Source organism: Camellia sinensis, chromosome 5, assembly GCF_055761805.1.
Source record: "Camellia sinensis isolate YWXY chromosome 5, ASM5576180v1, whole genome shotgun sequence".
Taxonomy (NCBI): Eukaryota; Viridiplantae; Streptophyta; class Magnoliopsida; order Ericales; family Theaceae; genus Camellia; species Camellia sinensis.
In genome coordinates this window covers 214,889,261-214,902,500 of record NC_138965.1, presented here as the reverse complement: position 1 = coordinate 214,902,500, position 13,240 = coordinate 214,889,261, and the positions used below count along the sequence as shown (strand labels likewise).

The 13,240-nt window shown below is 33.6% G+C and overlaps 1 long non-coding RNA gene across 1 annotated transcript; it reads right to left on the bottom strand.

Annotated features, from left to right (window-relative positions):
* Positions 1–7,953: 7,953 nt before the first annotated feature.
* On the bottom strand, positions 7,954–10,621 carry LOC145790352 (uncharacterized). The gene is made up of 4 exons (XR_014329036.1): positions 10,495–10,621; positions 9,810–10,041; positions 9,309–9,365; positions 7,954–8,185 (listed from the first exon to the last, which is right to left on the bottom strand). It is a non-coding gene; the product is annotated as an uncharacterized LOC145790352 (long non-coding RNA).
* Between the last annotated feature and the right edge of the window lie 2,619 nt (positions 10,622–13,240).

The following is a 13,240-nucleotide window of genomic DNA, read 5'->3' as shown; positions in this document are numbered from 1 at the left end:
TTTAGTGAATATATTTAAAATTTTATACATTTTTTTTTTACTTTTTTAGATGCACATCTAAAAAAGTAAAAAATTTGTGAAAAAAATATTTTAAAAATTTAATAAATACATAAAAATACAAAAAATGTACTAAATTATCCTTTTTTTTTTGTATTTTTGGTATTTAGTGAATTTTTAAAAGGTTTTTTCCCAATTTTTTTACTTTTTAGGTATATTTATGTTAGGTATGTCTAAAAAGTAAAAAAAAAAAATTTGCTTAAAATATTTAAAAAATTCAGTAAAAACAAAAAAAACACGAAAAACAAGAAAATAAAATTTTCTGAAAAGTGTTTTTGTAAAAACACAACCAAGCAAGCAAAAATTTTTTATTCCCTCCCATTTTTTTCCTTTCCCGCTCCCTTCCCTCCCCCTTTTTCCATTCCCATTCCCTTCCCCCCTCCCTTTTTTCCATTCCCGCTCCCTTCCCCTCCCCCTCCCAAAACAAAAAATCCCCAATCTCAAACCCAAAAATCCCTAATCTCTTCTTACCCCCCTCTCTCTCTCTCTCTCGAACAACGGTAAGCGGTGGAGGAGTAGCGTCGGAGCAGCGTCATCGTCGTCGCCGTCGGAGCAGCATTGGAGCAACAGTAGCGTCGGCCTCCTCTTCTGCCACCTCAACATCTCTTATGTCTTTCTTTCTTTACTCTTTACTCATCTCTCTCACTCTCTCTCTCTCTCTCTCTCTCAAGTTTCTTTCTCTGTTTCTTCTTGTTTTTGGATTTGAATCTACATCTAGGGTTTTGATCGGGTTCAAGGTACTCTCTTTCGAAAGTTCTACTCTCTGTTTCTATCTTCCTTCGTTTCTTCTTGTCTTGCGATTTGAATATGCTCCTAGGGTTTGGATCGACGGATGACCTGTGCAATATTCAAATTTGATAATTTCTGTTATTTGATGAATGCAATTCAATTTTATGTCTTCATTTTTATTTTTATTTTGTTGTTTCCTAAGCTGAAAATTCAGCATGTTTTGTTTTGTCTGATCATATTTCTCCATTTGCCTATGTTTATCTACTTAGAAATTGTTAGAAACTAGAATTGAAGAAATTGAGTTTTATTCTTTAGCTCTATTATTAGTCCCTTAGAATGAAAATTAAGATAGGATTTCTACACATAACTAAGATGTTCAATAAAGTGAAAATTGTTTTTCCCAAGTCTTTATTATAGTCATGGAAGATGTTCATAATCATGTTTGAAGGCTTACACATCAAATGAGACTCATGTTAGCCAAGTCCAACAGATTGATTATCAAAAACCTTGCCTTGCTTCTGCACTGGCATATATTTTGGCATATGAATCTTGTATAATATGACAATTTTGGATACATCAGTACAACACAAAAAAAATTAAGGAAGATAAAAAGGGATCATAAAAATAAGTAGTCAGATCTCAGCTGAATTCAAAAAACTCACATCAAAGTTTCCTGTATAACCTTACAAGCTAGGAAAACCTTCTTTAATTTCATAGTTCATCTTAAAAAAATGAGGTTTTAGCTGTAATAGTCCATGAATAAAAGTAAATTTGTTGTTCTTAAGTTGTATATAGATTTTAATGACATTTGGACATTTTTCCCAACTTGTAAGTTCCTACTTCAATTACCAAAATTCAGTCCATTTGCCAACATAACAAAACACAATGACGCTTATTCACTTCCAACCGAGTTATGAGCTCATTATACTAACATTTTATCTTCCATAAAACAAATTAAACAATCAAATTTTGAATGTTAAAAAGAGCTCAAAATTAAATAAACACACAAATGTTGGATAGAAACTCTACGTTCTTGGAGCATAGTAATCACAAACTCATTATCAATTAATCAAAGTTAGTGAGGCCACATGTTATGCTAGACCCAGTTTCAGTACAGGTTTTTGCCTCCCCAAGTCCCAAAAGATGCAAAATTTATAAATAGCATTTTTTAATGAAATTTATTAATACAACATTCACATGTTTCTTTCAGTGCAAAATTTGGAACCAAATAGAAGAGGAAGATGATTTGTATATATTTAATAAATTAATGCTAAGAAAATTGTTGTTGCATTTAATTCTACTTTCATGTTAAAGTAATTTGTGTAAGCTATTGGGGTCTACTTTTTTGCACTCCATGTTTGTGAGGTAAATGGTGCACTGAATGCCATTTCATGTGGCAGAGTTGGTCATATTTCAGGGAACCCTGATTGCAGAAAGTCAACACAACACTTTTACAACATCTAAGACATGCACTACAGTGTTAAAGAGCAACTTGATGATGTAGCTTAATATGTAGCTTTTGTAAGCATGCATGAAGAAAACTTATTTCCTCAATGACATTTTTTTATGCGAACTGAACTGTGTGAACTTTGACTATTGGGTTTAAACAGAAAAAATAAAAAACTTTCAAGGTTTTAAACCCAAAAGTTAGGAACAAGAAGGTATAGGAAAAAACATAAGGAAAAGGATAAAAAAGGTAGAGGGCTATGCAACTTCCTGACAAAAATCTTGATAAATGGATATATCCTCAATGAAAATTCTGTGCTTCTGAGTTAAAACTTTAGGCTTCAGAGTGGTACTTCTCTTCTTGCTAGTTGCCACCTCTGGCTAAGATGGCTGCATCAGTGGTTCTTCCATTTATAGTTTTTACCAACGTAGTTGGCTGACCTCTTTCATTCGTTTTTGTTTTTGCATCAAATTTATTTATTTTTATTATTTCAGTATTCTTATGTTTGGTATATGTCCCGTTTTTGCAAGTCTAAGAATGGTAGATGTTCAGTATAACTTAAATGAGCAACCAAATGAAGGTGGGTTGTTCTTTTGGTTCTTCAACTCCATTTTTCTGGGCAATGGTTTAACTATTGACTACTAACCCAACTGTGTTGTTTCAATATATGTTATAAGAACATAGTCACCAGTTAGACAAATAAGGTTGTTGACATCTAGCATGCTATAGGTTGTCTAATTTGATGAAATCCCAAAAATTGAAATTTCAGAAAAGTGTTGATCTCTATGGCATATGATACAAATTAAATGGTAAAACTGGAGTGCTACAGTTGCATAGGTTTGATATCCATTTTATTCTGAATCTTCCTTATCATGTGTAGGCAATTTTGCAGCTGGTTTTGAATGTTATATTCTGCTGACGAAAGATGGTAAAACCATTTGTCGAACACGATGCCTTAATCTACTTATTCAAATGTACGAGTATTGTCCTTTACATTTTGTATGCTAATTTGTTGGTTTTTTTTTTTACTTTCTTACATCCAATACTGAATTTCCCATTTTTAGGTTGGTTCTTTGCGTGTTATGTTGATCTTTGACTTGTATTTTGGTGCGCTTTTGTAAAGATTACAAGCCTGTCTCTCATTTTATGCAATACAGTATCACTTTCCAAGCAGGTTACTAGTCCCATTTTCTTTTAGAATTATGTATGCTAATTCTTACGCAATTACATCTTCTAGTTGGCCAGAGCCCCGAAAGTTGTGATGAAATTTGAAGTTACACATGTCCATGGCTATTCAAGTTTTTGAGTGACAGTTACAACTTTTGTGTGATTAGGTTTGGGTATTAGATTGAATTATTTTTTCTCTTTGTTGGCCATGGAGCACTCCCTGTGATTAGTGCAATTACTGTGCATGGGTCCTATGTTCTTATGCATCTCTTCATAGTACCAGCTTATCTCCCACATGTAGTTGTCTTGTTTTTGTAGGAATATTTATGTTTTTTTTACAAAGTGACATGGCCTAGAGCTTTGCATGTTACTTTGTTGACAACTTTGAGGCTTACACATTGTGTCTTTAGACGATTGGTATAATTTAGCTTAACCTATAATGAGGTTCAGCCATGTATATATGTAGACAGATTACGAGTAAGGAAATAAATCTGATTACATTGAACAAGGCATAGAATCCGTGATTGCCTAATCATGGGATATCATTCTTGATATTCTTAAAGTAGGTATTCCAACATCTTTTACCTCTTTTTTTATGTGGATTCTTGTTTTCGCACTTCTGGAAATAGGTTGTCCCTTGTAGTTTTTTGGTTGGTCCATTTAAGATCTTTTACATTCTTGATCATGAAATTCTACTCACACTAACTATGAAACAATTTACAGGCCTCTTGTTTGGACCATATCTAATATAGTTCGACAAAAGCCAGATGCTATTGTTTCTAGATTACCTCAATGTATCCTACTCCCTGCTTTTCAAAATTCTCAACAGCAAAATGAGTGAGGACTGTTTTTGGGTTTTCTCTAGAAGTATAAAAGGGTAAAATTCTGTACATGTTACTTGATATTCATTTTGTTTATGTTTAGATATATACTAAGGTCCTTCCAAATAGCCTAAGTTGACATTTCCAGTGCTTGCTGCTAATTTGAATTGAACTGCCTTAAAGAAATTTTTGTTGGTCACCTGACCACCGTGACATGCACTGAAAGAAACATGTGAATGTTGGAAATTTTTATAAATTTCATTATTTGGCAAGGACAATTGGTTATTGACACTGTATGTAGCTAGCTTCTTGGATTATGTAATTTTACAAGGAATTGCAGCTTGAATAGCATTTTTTAAAGCCTAAAATTAAAGATGGTTTTGCCAAATTTGTCTCAAATAAATGGTTTGGTGCTATTATTTTCAGCAGGGTTTTATTTGGTGTCATAACTTATTTCCATTGCTTAATTTTCTCAGAAATGCATCTGTTCTCATTGTTGATTGAGATGTTTAATTATCCATGTGGGATTTGATGACTAATAAAAAAAAATATTGTATTTGATGTTGTTGGGAGTTAGAGCCAGATTTCAGATATAGTTTTTATGTTTTTTTGTATTTGATGCTATAGTAGTTAAATTTTTATTTTTGTATTTGATTGAGATGTTTAATTATGCATGTGGGATTTGATGACTAACAAAAAAAAATGTTGTATTTGATGCTATGGTAGTTAAATTTTTATGTTTTTTTGTAATTAACATTAACACATAATTATATTGTCATTAATTATTTTTATTTTTATTTTTCAGATATTTCCCATATAGGAGTGTGCTTCTTGCAGAATGCATGCCTGTGGAGAATGTGGCTAATTTTTGTTTTTGTTATCTACGAAGAATGATGAGAAAAATATTTAATTTTGGTTTATGTTATTTTGAATTATAAACAAAATCATGTATTTAAATATTATATCTGTATTATGGAACATTATGTAGTGGGATAATTTTGTTGATGTGTAATTATGAATGGAAGAATATTTTATTATGGAGAAATTGTTATTTTTATACAGAAATTTTTATATTATTATGCAATTATTATAGAGAAATTTTAATATTTTTATTAATTTTATTGCAGGATGTTTTTTTCTTTTTTGTGACTGCACTACACCGTCGCAAAAAACAGAAAATTTTAATATTTTTATTGATTTTGTTACAGGTTTCACTTTTTGCAATGGCACTAAACTGTCACCAAAAATAGAAATTTTATTATTTAAAATAGAAATTTTATTATTTTTTTAATATTTTTTGCGACGACAGTACACTGTCGCAAAAATTGAAATTTTCATATTTTTAATACTTTTTGCGACGGCACCACACCTTTACAAAAACAATGTTCTTGCCGTTGCAAAAAAAAAAAAAAAAAAAAAGACTATTAGCGACGGCTTTTTTTTGCCATCTCAAATAACATTTTTAGCGACGGTAAAATAGTGCCGTCGGAAAAAGTCAAGAAATTTCAAACATTATTAGCGACTGCAAAGTGCCATCGTAAAAGGCAAAAATGCCGTCGTAAAACATTAGCGACGACACTGTGCCATCACAAAAACTCTTTTGTAACGCCCCCAGTTGCGACCCCCCCTCTTGCCGTCGCAAAAAGTTTTTTGTGACGGCATTAGAAGTATTAGCGACGGCATTTTACCGTCACAAAAAGCTGAAATTTTAGTAGTGATTTATTTTCAAAAAATGTATGATGTATATTCAAAATTATTCTTGAAACTCTCAACCACGAAAAATATTAGTAGTGATTTACAGTGTCTCTCAACCACTAAAAATATTTTTGAAACTCTCTTTTTCTCTCTCTAAAAACCTCCTTCCCAGGCCTCATTTTGGGCCAGCCGGCCGCCGCCTTCGGCTATGGAGGTCGGCTGGCCCAGTTCTTTTACTGTGTCTGTTTGTTAGTTTTACATTTAATAAACTTGAATCCCCCTTTATTTTTCCACTGGTGCTGGGCGAGCTGCTGTTGATTTTGCTTGGTGCTTTGGGGTGTTTTGGTGAATGTTATGAATGTGCACTGGGTCGGCAAAGAGGACGATCCAGATCTAGTTAGGATGTTCACTCGGGCGCTTCTTTGCGAGTGGAAGTTTGAGGGGCGTTTTTTCGTTCAGATCTTTGGAGGAGTTTCGGTGTTTTGTTCGGGAGGAAGCATTAGTGTCGAAGATGATCCAGATCTGTGTAGGATTTCATTCGAGCGCTCCTATGCATATGGGAGTTTGAGGGGTGAACTCTGTCCAGATGTGTGGTGGTGTCTTAGCGGTTGTTTTGATTAAGAGGAGGTCGGTGTTGGGTCGTCAATGTAGGGACGGTGGAGTAGTATCAGCGGTGGGTGTGTTTCTTCGGTGTTTGGGTTGTTTCGACCATAGGAGTGGAGGTGTCAGTTGGTTTAGTTCAGCTGTGGCAGTGGGTCGTGCTTCCATCGGTGAGTCTAGAGCAACAGAGGCAGAGGTGGCAGTTGGTTTAGTTTAACTGTGGCAGTGGGTCGTGCTTCGACCATGGTTGTTTCCAGTCTGAGCTTTTACAAGCACAACTACCAGCAGGTTGGTGTTGGACCGGCCTACACAGAGGTTGATCAGATTTCTTACCATGGAGCGTGGAGAGTGTGGGGGAGAAGAAAGGTAGACTGTAGCAGTGAGTTGTGGCAGGTATGAGAAGTTGCAACGAGGGTGTGGTGGAGCACGCTGCTGAAGTGGCAGAGGTGGGTTTGGGCATGGAGCTGTCTATGAAGGCAGAGGTGTGCAGCAGCAGACTAGGTCAGGTGTGGAGCTGCCTATGGAGCTGTCTATGGAGCAGCAGAGGCAGAGCTATCTACGGAGCTGTCTATGGAGCTGCCTAATTTTCAAGTGAAAGAAAGCTTTCTTTTATGGAGCTGTCAGGAGTGGGTCTTGGAATTGGTGGTATGGGCTGTTGAAAAGACTAATTTTTGAGTTGATTAGTAGTGTGTTTTGTTAAATAGAGGAGTGGAGTTGTTTGGGTGTTGAAATAGAAAATTTTAGTTTGTTGAAAAGAGGATTGCAGGAGCTGCTTGGGTGTTTTAATTTTGGTTTTTGGTGTTGGGTTGTGTGGGTTGATTTTGTGGGGATTCTTGTATTTTATTTTCTAGTTAAGTCCTTCTTAACTTTTTTTTTGTTTAAAAAAATCGTGAGGCCAAGGGGTTGGTTGTATGATTGCGAGTAGCAGTAGTAGGGGTATCACTACTACAAAAACATATAAAGATCACACTTTTTTGGTGTGATGTATGTTATTTAATCACACCTTTTAAGTTTTATCAAAGTGTGATCTTTGGGAGTGTGATTAAAAATGGTCATTTTTAATCACACTTTTTAAGTGTGCTTAATAACATTTAGATCACACATTTTAAGTGTGATTAAAAACATTTAGATCACACATTTTAAGTGTGATTAAAAATATTTAGATCACACTTTTTAAGTGTGATCTTTGAAAGTGTGATTAAAAAGGGTCATTTTTAATCACACTTTTTAAGTGTGATTAATAACATTTAGATCACACCTTTTAAGTGTGATCTTTGAAAGTGTGATTAAAAATGATCATTTTTAATCACACTTTTTAAGTGTGATTAATAACATTTAGATCACACATTTTAAGTGTGATTAATAACTAATAAAATTTGTAATAAAAAAAGGATTCGACATATTTGAAAAATAATCAATATTATTTTTGTATGCACATTTGAAAAATGTAATACACACTATATACTAAATTTTGAATCATAACCACATATTGAATAGAATAACATCATATATTTCATAAATGAAAATTAAATATTCAAAAGTATATACAAAGGAATTAAATAAAAAAAAATTAACTGTGCTTACATATATTTAAAAATGAAAAAACTTAAAAAAACTAAGTTCTTTAATTCTTGAACCATATTTTGCATCTCTCCAAAAAATTTCTGACCTGAAAAATAAAAACACAAATTAATCCAGAAACCGTTGATGCATATGAATAAACTAAAAAGTTAATTCAACAAACCAAAATAGGAACATTAATCATTTCTGCTTGATCTTAATCCTTTTGGAAGTAACTTCCCTGTTAACAATTAGATGCCATAGCAGCTCAGTGTCAATGACATTGTAATTAGGAGGTCACTAATGAGCACAGTATTTAAAAATGATAAATCTCAATACAGCTTGTGTACGATCTTTTTGTGAAGGTATATTATTATTACTGTTGAACCATAATTCTAGGTACCCATAAATAAATAAAAGCTCAAGAATTTACTCCATTTTTTTTGGGGGGGGGAGGAGGGGGGAGAGTACATACATTGCAGTTACTATCACCAGCCGCAGCAGGTTTTGGAGAAGCAGAGGCTGCATTTATGAAAAGAATTCATCGGAGCTTCTAAATACACTCGCTTATTTTCTCTCTACACTCACTATATGCATTGTATATCTTGTATGTTATGAAGAAAAATTTGTGAATATAGGTGTAGAGATGAACATGGCGGGTTTGTGGTGGGTTTAGAAACTCCCAATTGCATCATTAAAACGAGGATTATGTGTATATATATGTTGTTGACACTAATTAATATTCCTAACATCCTGTTCAAAAATAAAATGAAAATAAGAGCACACCTAATCAACAAAACTTGTTACCACAGTTGTGGAAAAGCAATAATTGAGAGAAAATTTTCAACTTCCACACCAATCAATTTTTTCTAAACACAAATCAACAAATAAATACACAATTTAGTGGACTGCCCAAAAAAATCTAAGATTAAAAAATATTGATGCACAAGTTGTCAATAAAGGACCACCCATATTATAAACACCCAAATTCAAAAGATTTAGGTTGGTAGGTAAGCCAAATATAAAGCATGAACAATATTTTTCATGCTGTAAGAGAGAACATTCTGATGTATCTTTTAAAGCAAAAGATTAAATTTATGTCCTAACACTGCAATCTTTTAACTGAAAGATTCAAAATAGCACAAAGCAAAAAAATACAGGGAAAAAAAAAATTACAAAACAACAACAACGAGGAGCTTTGAAGCCAAGCAGAACAAATTAATGGTATTTACTAGTTATCATCCCAGCCCACCACCAAGGTTCCAACAAATATGAGTACCCCCCTAACCCTGAACAAAATGACGACACGATGGTTACAATAACATAAAAGATTTATATACACATCTCCACGCATATACATTCATGTAAGTACTTCTATGTCTTTTGATTGGCATATGTATATATATATACACTATCTATACTATATTATTATATAAAGTGTATAAGTCAGTTAATGTGAACACTTTCTCCGTCACGCCTATTTGATTTTTCAAAAATGCCTACAACAATTGGTAAGTTTAAAAATTGTCATGTGAAACTGATTTAGAAATTTAAAACTCTATTCATCATCTTCGTTCATAAACTATGTATCTTTGCACAAGCATTGTGTGTACACTCAAAGGTTCTACAAAGACCAAAATAGTAAATAGAGCACCAAGTCTGGACTTCTAACCCTGTATGTCATCCATAATCACCAAGAAGAAGAAAGCACGGTGCAAATTCATATTGCTTACCTTTCACATGTCTTGGTCCATTATGCTTCTTGTGGGGTAGCAACTTCTTAACATTGTAATGCCAATGATGATAGTCAAGAGCATGAAGGACACCCCGCACGCAGCCCGGCTGATTATTCGCAATTTGCTCATCAGCATCTTCGGTCCACAAGTGTTTTCCCATTTACAACACTACAAGCAAAATCCTTGAAAACCCACTTGCTAAAGGAATTCAGTGACTATCTTCTTCAATCTAATAGACATAATTAAGAAAATACCATGTAAATAAATATGTTGATTGCCTAGCATATGAAATTCAGAAAATAAATTCCAAATTACTAGCAGCTCAAATCACATAAAGCTTGTCAAAAATCTTAGACAGAACAAAAATCAAACACCATGTGAGCAAGGCTTTGACACAACCTTTTCAGGTACCTTGTACAAAATCCAAGCAGCAGCATCACTTACTACAAAATACCCATGTCTAAAAATGGCAATTTTTTATTTCATTTTTCAATTATTTTTTCGTTGTTGGAAATTGCCTGTAAATTTATACAATTACAAAAAATTCTGACAGTGTGCTTAGCCAACCCAAACGAAAAATTCTTCATCAGTTCTTCAATATCATTCATGATACGAGCAAAACAGGAAGTCACAAAGATCACGAGAATTGAGTGAAAGAAAAAAATACTGACAGTGTGCTTACCTTTTGAGTAAATCCAAACTCTTCTCAACTCCTAGTCGTCCAACATGGACTATCAATGGTCTCTCGGGCTCCCCATTGTTGATTAAAAAAAGAACAATATTTGAAGGAAACTCATTACATGGCAAAAAAAGAGATCAAGAAACTCATTAGGTTTGAGTTTATGAAGAGACATTGACTTACATTGTAACTTAACTCCTAAAATATTAACTGCTATAAAAGAGATCGAGAAACTAACCCAATTTCAATTGTCATAACATGCTTGCGCCTCTTTCCTAAAACTATAATGCACAACTATGGCCACATATTTTTGTATGAATTAGTTCAATTACGCTAATCATTGGAAGATGAAACTTAGTACATGATCCCATATTATGGCTGCAGTACACATTGATATAGTGTCAAAACTGACTTCTGTTTTTTTGTTTTTTTATTTATTTTTTAAAGAAGAGGGAATCCAACAATAAGATAAAGGAAAATGATATACAATAGCACTACTCTAAGATAAGTAGAAGTATCTCAAATTCAAAAATAATTACATTCTATTCTTAAGTTTAAAAGCTAATCTCATACAGGCCTTGCTAGTCTCACAGCATGTTATGTAACTTAATTATGCTAGTCTCAAATGAATTGTATCTCTTACACATTTTAACACATTTTCAAAACCAGTCCTGTTTTATTAGATATATATATATATATATATCTGCATATATCATTAAAGGAAAGAGAAGGAGACACATGCTCTTGTCGCTAAGCCCTTGGGATTTGGTCAAATTAGAATTCCATCATTGTAACCTTCTTCCCAAAATTTGTCACCAAAGATTCTGCTAAAATGACACATTGATATAGTGTCAAAACTGACTTCTGATTTGGTCAAATTAGCTTTTTATGTTTTTGTTCTTCACTTTATTCTCCAGTGGATTCCACAAGTCTTTATAAAACTTTTTAAAATATCACTTAAACCTCTCATCTATATCAAATCAACAAAATTAAACAATAGCAAATGATTTATTTCGATTTCTCAATTAACAGAGTCGAAAGTTTTGATTCGATACTAAATTTACCTTCACCATTAATTTTTTTGATGAGCAAATCACAGATTTAGATTAATCATATTCTGACCTCATTTGGTAAAAATAACCCAAGGGATTGTTTAATTTTCACATATGAGGTATGTTTCGAGTTTTGTCACAATCAAGACCCTTCCTCCTCCCTCAAGATAAGTCTTGATACAAAAAGTAAAAAGTTGCCATGCAAATACCTAACATGTACACTACATGTACACTACATTTTTCTTCATAATTTCCAAATACCTAACATGTACACTACATTTTTCCTGACTTTTTTTAGAATTCTTCATATCAACGAATTCCTATCGAGTCATACCCTTATCCCCATCATGTATCCGTGTCTATGTTTCATAGAGAGATCCACCATGTTGAAAGAATCAATGCTATTTCCACATCCTAAATGGATTTTTTTTAAAAATAATTACACTCAATACACCATAAGAAAAACAGATCACCTGGAACACATGCACACTGGGTTTGACTTGCCAGAAGAGAAGAATATCATGTTTCTCCACCCATTCATCTACAACAACCAACAATGAAATATCAGATCCCAAAAATAGGAACAAACAGATACCCTAAAATTTGTACAAAATAAACACGAACCTGTGTCACAAATGCAGATCCTTTGTACGTTTTCCACTAGGAATGAATCGTCTAGAGGCACTGGAACTGGGCCATCTATATAGCTCAAACTCCTCTTTTCAAGCATTCTATACAGCAATAGAATCAAAATCTTAAAAACCCATTTAGCCAAACATACAGTGTTTGGATCTTGGGAAAAGAAAATGAAAATAAATAAATAAAATCTTCTCTTATCCATTTCTTGAGGATTAACAATAACAATTACACAAACCCAATTGTGACTAATAATTATATATAATAAAAAAACGAAACCCATAGATTTCAATGACAAATCAATAACTAAATATAAAGCAATATTAGTGCCAAACGGGAGGTCATCATTCATGCCTGAAGCCAATAGTGAACACTCACGAACCGAGGACAACCAAGTCGTTAAAAATTCACTTTTTCTCCATATGAAATCAATAATGAACACACGCACTGAGTACAACCAAGTCCTTAAAAAAATACTCTTTCTCCATATGAAATCAACAAAAAGCCATAAAAAAATCAAACCCTGTCATTGTCCATCAAAAGCCCCCAAAATTCAAGCATCTAGCTACAAAATACAATGAATAATCCTTATCCTAACAATTGGGAAACCAATAAGCCATTAATTTGAGCATGTGTGTTCACCCACGAAACAATCGCCAATTCACCATATAAGCAGAGATACAAGAATCAAACACCAATTCAACTCAATTTCATAGCAATTCAACCAAAACCCATCAAAATTCAACAGCCAAATCACAAATTCATCGATTAAAACCCAAAATTAAACATACCCACCTGACGATTAAGCGAAGTAGGGTCATGGCTGGCCCAAAAAACATCAAGCAAGGACTCGTAACTACACTCCTTGGGATCATACTGAACCCTAACGACCTCCGAGTGATTCGTGGTCCCAGAACAGACATCATTGTAGCTAGGGTTGTGAAGATAGCCCTGAGTGTACCCAACCTCTTTGTCTTCGTCACTCCAAGAACACCAGATATTAGATCAAACTCAAGAACAGTGAAGTAGTGAGATCAGCTACAGAACAGTGAAACAGGATT